Genomic DNA, 8,015 nt, shown 5'->3' with positions numbered 1-8,015 from the left:
CATCTGAGACCAACTCAGCCTGGACTTCATTGTCCATATCATGATCAGCATTTTGGTAAAAGCCATTCAATAAGTCTCTAGGGAATACCAAATTTTTCCACATCTTCCTGTCTTCTCCTGAGCCCTCCAAACTGCTCCAACCTCTGCCTGTTACCCAGTTCCAAAGTCACTTTCACATTTTTGGCTATCTTTACAGCTGCACACCACTACCTGGTACCAATTTACTGTATTAGTCCATTCTCATACTGCTAATAAGGAATTACCCAAGACTGGGTAATTTTTAAAGGAAAGAGGTTTAACTGACTCATAGTTCTGCAGGGCTGGGGAGGCCTCAGGAAACTTTACAATCATGGCAGAAGGGAAAGCAAACATTCTTCTTCACAGGGCAGCAGGAAGGAGAAATGCACAGTGAAGGGGAGAAAACCCCTTATAAAACCATCATATCTCATGAGAACTCACTCACTATCACTAGAACAGCATGGGGGGACCTCCCATAGTGATCTAATCACCTCCTGCAAGTTCCTTCCCACAACACATGGGGATTACAATTTGGATCACAATTCAAGATGATATTTGGATGGGGACACAGAGCCAGACCCTATCACTGAGGATAATCGAAGAAGTTTCCATCCTGTGCCTACGCTGTACTATGATGTGGTGGACACTTCCGCAAGACTTGGCCCTCAGCTCCAGCAACCATCACAGTTATGCTGAGAGAAGGGATTTACCATATGACTTTTAAACATGAGACAACACAGTCAACTCAGCCTTTGGGTTACTACTTAAAGATTCCTCTGATTTTAACTGATTTTAATTACTTGAAATGGATATAACTAATTAAACACATTAACCAAACATCCTCAAATAGCAGTTGGGGAAGGAAGAAAATACATACATATATACATATGCCTATTGACCTGAGTAAAGATATGCATTTTATACTGTGACCTCATGCACACGTGCATACACACATACATGACACAGACACACATGCACATGATACAAGACTTACTCTTACTAATCACCTTGTTTTCTAATGCTCTCTAGTCTTCACTATTCTATTTCATATTTTAAAAATTTTATGGGGAACTATGAATTGATTTCACAACCCACTAATGAATAGTATCTCATAGTTTGAAAAACTGTGATTCAGTTGATCCCTACTACCTGTTACAGATCAGATCGAATGAGCAAAGGCAACTAGAGAGGTGTTTGATATGAAGATGAAGGGGGAAAAGACCTCTCCAAAGCTTTTGGTTGTCTGTTCACTCTGATGATAGTTTCTTTTGCTGTGCAGAAGCTCTTTAGTTTAAGTAGATCCCATTGTCAATTTTTGCTTTTGTTGCAGTTGAAAAAGCCTTTTTCAAACACAGGATGGCACAAGGAAAAAGCCCTGCTAACAAGACACCATCTCCTCCAACAGGGGATGAGGCATGTACTTGATGACACACCTAATATTAATCAAAGGAAAACAGAGCCAAAGTGCGTATAGTGTTGTCATCAAGCACATGTCTGCAGGTTCCTTTGAATTAGGAGGGATGGATTTGTGTCATTATTGGAATCAACTGACTCCAGTTCATTAAAAGGCATTGAGCCTTCAGGTCATATTGCAGAGGTCCCTATTTCTGATGTCATCATTAGTCTTTCTTAAGGAAGAATGGAATCCTAAAACCGAATCTGGTTACAAAGAACAAATATAATCAATGCACCACGTAATTCAACAGTTGTTCATCGAGGGCCTTCTGTGTGCTTGGCATTGCTTAGCTATCATGGGGCATTTTAGATGAAACCCAAGACACCAAAGGTCTCTACCACTGCCAGGTGAGATAGAAAAGAAGAGTGCTCTGAAGTTGACTGAACCTCAATTCTTGCACTTACAGAGTTAGTACAAAAGGGTTGTTTAGTTTTATATTTGTTTTTAGTATGCATCAATCTGAGAATTTTCCATTTATTTAGCCACTTATTTATTCAGAAAATATTTTTTGAAGATGTTCTAACTGTCAAACACTGTGCTAAGTAGTGGGATAAAATGGTGAATAAAAATAGAGTCTGTCTGCTTATGTCTAGCACAGAAGAGAAACATTATTAAAATTGGAAAATTACTAATGTGAAAATGCTATACAGGAAATACAAGAGATACATGGTGCTACAGGAACACAAGAAAGAAAACTTCCTTGAGAAATGGCACTGGATTCTAAAATGAAATAATGAGTTGAAGTAAATTAAGAATGGGAGAGAGAATATTCCAGGCAGTATATGCAAAGGCTCTGTAAGAAGAGGAAGTATAGTGAGTTTGAGCAAGCACACTGGCCTTCTTTTGGTTTGAGGAGAGTGCTAGAAAATTTGAAAAAAATATATTAGATAGGGGAAAATATAGGGGCAATATTATGTTGAGTTTATTGGCTATGTTAAGGGTTTTTTTCTTTCTTTCTTTGTTCAAAGACCATTGGTATGCTCTTAACTGGCTTAAAACATCTTATTTAGTTTTCAGAAAGTTCACTCTGACAACAATTTCAGAATGTTTTTAGGGAAGCATAGACTGATTAGATGGGGGAACTCAGATTTATGCAAGTGAGAAATAATATCTTCTAAGGAGGCTGCGGTGGAGATAGAAGTACTCTAGACAAAGTTAAGAAGTATAGAATCAGTTGGTGAATGTTTTGTGTGAGCTAGGGGACTCAGTTATTTCCTTCTTTTTTCTTTCTTCCTTCCTTCCTTCTTTGCTTTCTGATTTTTTTTGGTATGTGGAGGCACAATTGCATTCATTGAAAATATCTTCTATTTTTTATGCATTGAATAATGAATGCATCATTGTCAAAAGTCAATTACCCAAAAAGATGAGAACTTACTTCTAGACTTATTATTTTGTTCTATTGATCTCTGTGTGTATTTTTGCACCAATGCTACATGTCTTAATAACTGCAGCTTTTTTCTGTAATAACTGTAGCTTTATTAATATCATGTTGTGGAGGCCCTAACACTGCTTGTTTACAAAATTATTTTGGCCATCCTAGGTCATTGTATTTTGATACAAATTTTAAGATAAGCTTGTCAGTTTCCACAAAAACAACTAAAAGAAATTTGATAACAATTGCACTGAATCTATAGGACAATATTGGAAAAATGTTCATTAACAAATTGAGTCTTTCAATCTTTGAACACAATCATCTCTCCATTTATTTGTATTTTTATTTTCTCTCAACAGTGTTTTTTAGTTTCAGCGTTCAGTTCTTACCTCACAATTTTATTTTTGATGCTATTGTAAATGGAATTCTTTCCTTATTTGCATTATTGGGCTGTGTGTTGCTAACCTATAGAAATGTAATTAATTCAATATATTGATCTTGCATCCTACAACCTTGCTAAATGTGCATATCAGATCTTTTTTGCAGATTGCATTGGATTTTCTGCAAACAAGATTATTTCATCTACAGAGATTATTTGCCTAGATTATTTCAAAGACAATATTATGACTTTAATTATTATAATTGCCTTGGAAATTCTTGCACCAGCCCAGTACAGAATTGTCCGCATCTCCTAGTAAGGGGACAACACCAAGTCTTTCAACATTATGTGTGGTATTAACTGACATTTTTTTCTTTTTTTCCACAGATGCCCTTTTTCAAGCTAAATTCTCTTCCACTTCTAGATTGATGAGAATTTGTATGTGTTTTAAAATCATAAATGAATGTCAAATTGTATCAAATGTTTGTTCTATGTCTCTGAAATAATTATTTGATAATTTGATATGCTGCATTAATTGACTTTCAAATGTTAATGAAACTTGCCTTCTGAGAATATATTACACAAGGTCATAATGTATAATCTTATTCTGATACTGCCAGATTTGATTTGTTAATATTTTATTAGAGATTGTTGTGTCTACGTCCATAAAGGATACTGAAATAATATTTTATTTTCTTGAGATGTTTGTCTGGCTTGGTATCAGTGCAACACTGGCCTCATAGAAATAGCTAGGAAGTGTTTCCTCCCTTAGTTTTTGAAAGGTCTTTGTACGATTGATATTATTTATTCCAGAGTTGTCCAATAGAAATAATAAATGAAGCCCTCCAAAGTTGGACTTTTCTTTATGAAGTAGTTTGAAATTACTAATGCAATTTATTTACTTGTTACAGGTCTATTTGAGTTTTCTATTTCTCCTTAAGTCAGTTTTGATTACTTGTGTCTTTTCATGAAATTGTCCATTTCATCTAAATTTTTAAGTGTTTTTGCATAAAGTTACTCATCACAATTCCCTAATATCCTGTTAATTTCTGCAGTCTGACAGACACTGCTATCTTATTACTCATTTTAGTAATTTGTATCTTTCTTTTGTTTTTAGTAGGTCTTGCTAAAAGCATAAAAGAGGACTCCAAATAATACAGAAATAATGGATTAAAGATCAACCATAGGACTGAGATAGAACACCTGAAAAACATCTCACACACACTCCAAGCTATAATCAAGACCTTATTGGAAAGGGCACACGCAAAGCTTACTGGATGAATGAGAAGCTGCTGAGATTACATGCTTAAATATGTCATTTGGGTTGCCAGAGAAAGCCACCCACAGGGATGTTCAGCACGTTAGAGCTTGCAGTACAGTCTATTGATAGGGTTCTAAGAGAGGCCATTTATTGGTAGCTGTCTTGCCGGTGGAACTCCACTGTAAATCATCTGGAGGAGATGCTAGTAGAAGTTGTTGGCTGTTGGAAGCTTCTGGCCACCACAGAATCTGAAACTAGAACCTGGAGAAGTAATCTTCTGAAGGAGTCAGATGCAGGAAAAATCAGACCCTGCAGAACTAGATATGGAGGAAACTTTACCCTTGAGGAGTTTAGCACAGGAAAACAACAAGCTTTGTAAAAGCTGAATCCTAGAGAAAACTGCACCCTGCAGCAGTGTACCACAAGAAAAACTTCAAGTGTTCAGGGCTCTAGAACTAGATAAAATCTTCTTTGCAGGATACTAGCAAGTGGGACATACTGGAAAAAGAAATGTAAGAGCCATGTCTCCCCAGCATCCTTTACTGACAACCTTAACATTGGCCAACTGGCAGTGGTGAAATAGTAACAAAGCCCACCTCCATTATCACAGAGCTAAACAAAGATGGCTGTGAGCTCCTATGCAATACATTGAAAACTAACACACAAGACATTTTGAAATGTTTGTTTTTATTTTCATTCAACTAATTTTCTAGTTTTCTGTTTTTTTCTTGACTAATATATTATTGAAAGTGTGAATTGGAGTGGTGAGAGAGGGCATCCTTGCCTTGTGTCAGTTTCCAAGGGGAAAGCTTTCAGCTTTTGCCCATTCAGTACAATATTGGCTGTGGGTTTATCATATATTCAACATAGTATTGGAAGTTCTGGCCAGGGCAATCAGGTAAAAGAAAGAAATAAAGGATATTTAAATAGGAAGAGAGGAAGTCAAATTATCTTTATTTGCAGGTACATAATCCTATATGTAGAAAACCCCAATGTCTCAGCTCAAAAGCTTCTTAAGCTGATAAACAACTTCAACAAAGTCTCAGGATACAAAATCCATGTGCAAACATCACTAGCATTCCTATACACCAACAGGCACACAGAGAGCCAAATCACGAATGAACTACTATCCATAATTGCTACAAAGAGAATAAAATACCCAGGAATACAGCTAACAAGGGAAGTGAAGAACCTCTTCAAGGAGAATTACAAACCACTGCTCAAGGAAATCAGAGAGGACACAAACAAATGGAAAAACATTCCATGCTCATGAATAGGAAGAGTCAATATCATGAAAATGGCCATACTGCCCTAAGTAATTTATAGATTCAATGCTATTCCCTTTAAACTACCATTGACGTTCTTCACAGAATTAGAAAAAACGATTTTAAAATTCACGGGGAACCAATATAGAGCCTATACAGCCAAGACAACCTAAGCAAAAAGAAGAAAGCTGGAGGCGTCACGCTACCTGACTTCACACTCTACTACAAGGCTACAGTAACCCAAACAGCATGGTACTGGTACAAAAATAGACACGAAGACCAGTGGAGCAGAATAGAGAACTCATAAATAAGATCACACATCTACAACCATCTGATCTTCGACAAACCTGACAAAAACAAGCAATGGAGAATGGATTCCCTATTCAATAAACTGGTTAGCCATATGCAGAAAATTGAAACTGGACCTCTTTCTTACATCTTATACAAAAATTAACTCAAGATGGATTAAAGACTAAAGTGTAAAACCCGAAACTATACAAACCCAAGAAGAAAATCTAGACAACACCATTCAGGACATAGGCACAGGCAAAGATTTTATGACAAAATACCAAAAGCAATTACAACAAAAGCAAAAGTTGACAAATGGGACCTAATTAAACTAAAGAGCTTCTGCACAGCAAAAGAAACTATAATCAGAGTGAACAGACAACCTACAGAAAGGGAGAAAGTTTTTGCAATCTATCCATCTGACAAAGGTCTAATATCTACAATCTACTAGTAACTTAAACAAATTTACAAGAAAAAAAACACCCTTATTAAAAAATGGTCCAAGGACATGAACAGACACTTCTTGAAAGAACACATTCAGGTAGCCAAGAAACATATGAAAAAAAGCTCAACATCCCTGATCATTAGAGAAATGCAAATCAAAACAACAATGAGATACCATTTTATACCAGTCAGAATGGTGATTATTAAAAATTCAAGAAACAACAGATGCAGGTGAGGTTGTAGAGAAAAAGAAAACTTTTACGCCACTTTTGGGAATATAAATTAGTTCAACCATTGTGAAAGACAGTGTGGAGATTCCTCAAAGATCTAGAAGCAGAAATACTATTTAACCTAGCAATCCCATTACTGGGTATATACTCAAAGGAATATAAATTCTTTTATTATAAAGATACATGCACACATATGTTTTTGCAGCACTACTCACAATAGCAAAGACATAGAATCAACCCAAATGCCCATCAATGACAGACTGGATAAAGAAAATGTGGTACATATACACCATGAAATACTATGCAGCCATGAAAAGGAATGAGATCATGGCCTTTTCAGGATGTGGATGGAGCTGGAAGCCATTATCCTTAGCAAACTAATGCAGGAACAGAAAACCAAACACTACATGTTCTCACTTACAAGTGGGAGCTGAACAATGAGAACATACGGACATAGGGAGAGGAACAACACACACTGGGGCATGTCAGTGGCGTAGGGGAAGCGAGAGCATAAGGAAGAACAGCTAATGGGTCTTGGGCTTAATACCTAGGCGATTGGTTGATCTGTGCAGCAAACCACCATGGTACACGTTTATCTATGTAACAAGCCTGCACATCCTGCACATGTAACGAAACTTAAAAGTTGATTAAAAAATTTTAAACAAAGCCTGCGTGTTTTTAAATTTTCAAATATTTGGGGATATTTCACATTTATTTTTGTTATTGATTTTTAAATTATCTTGTGGCTAGAAAGCATAACCTGTATGGTTTTTATTAAAGTTTTTGAGAGATTTTTTATGGTCTAGAACAGGGAATAGAGTATATCCTCGAGAAGCTCCATGTTAGTATTAAGTCAAGTTGATTGACAGTGTTGTTCAAGCCTTCTATGTCCTTATTAATTATTTGTCTAGTTGTTTTATGCATTACTGAATGTGAAAATTTGGAGTATCCAATCTCCAACTTAAATTGTTTGTCTGCATTTCTTTTCCTATCTGTCAGTTTTTACTTCATGTATTTTAGAACTTTGTTGTTAGATGTTTATACCTTAATTTTTTATTTTAAAAATATTATTATTGACATATTTGCTCATATTTGTGGGGTACATGTAATATTTTGTTACATGCATAGCATGTAATGGTCAAGTCAGGGTATGTAGGGCCTCCATTACCTCAAGTATTTATCATTTCTATGTGTTGGGACCATTTCAAGTCCTCTCTTCTAGCTATTTTAAAATATGCAATACATTGTTGTTAGCTATATTCACCTACTCTGCTATTAAACATTAGAATGTATTCCTTCTAT

Source organism: Gorilla gorilla, chromosome 6 (assembly GCF_029281585.2).
Source record: "Gorilla gorilla gorilla isolate KB3781 chromosome 6, NHGRI_mGorGor1-v2.1_pri, whole genome shotgun sequence".
NCBI lineage: Eukaryota > Metazoa > Chordata > Mammalia > Primates > Hominidae > Gorilla > Gorilla gorilla.
The sequence above is the reverse complement of the archived record's forward strand: the minus strand, read 5'-3'. Positions refer to the sequence as shown.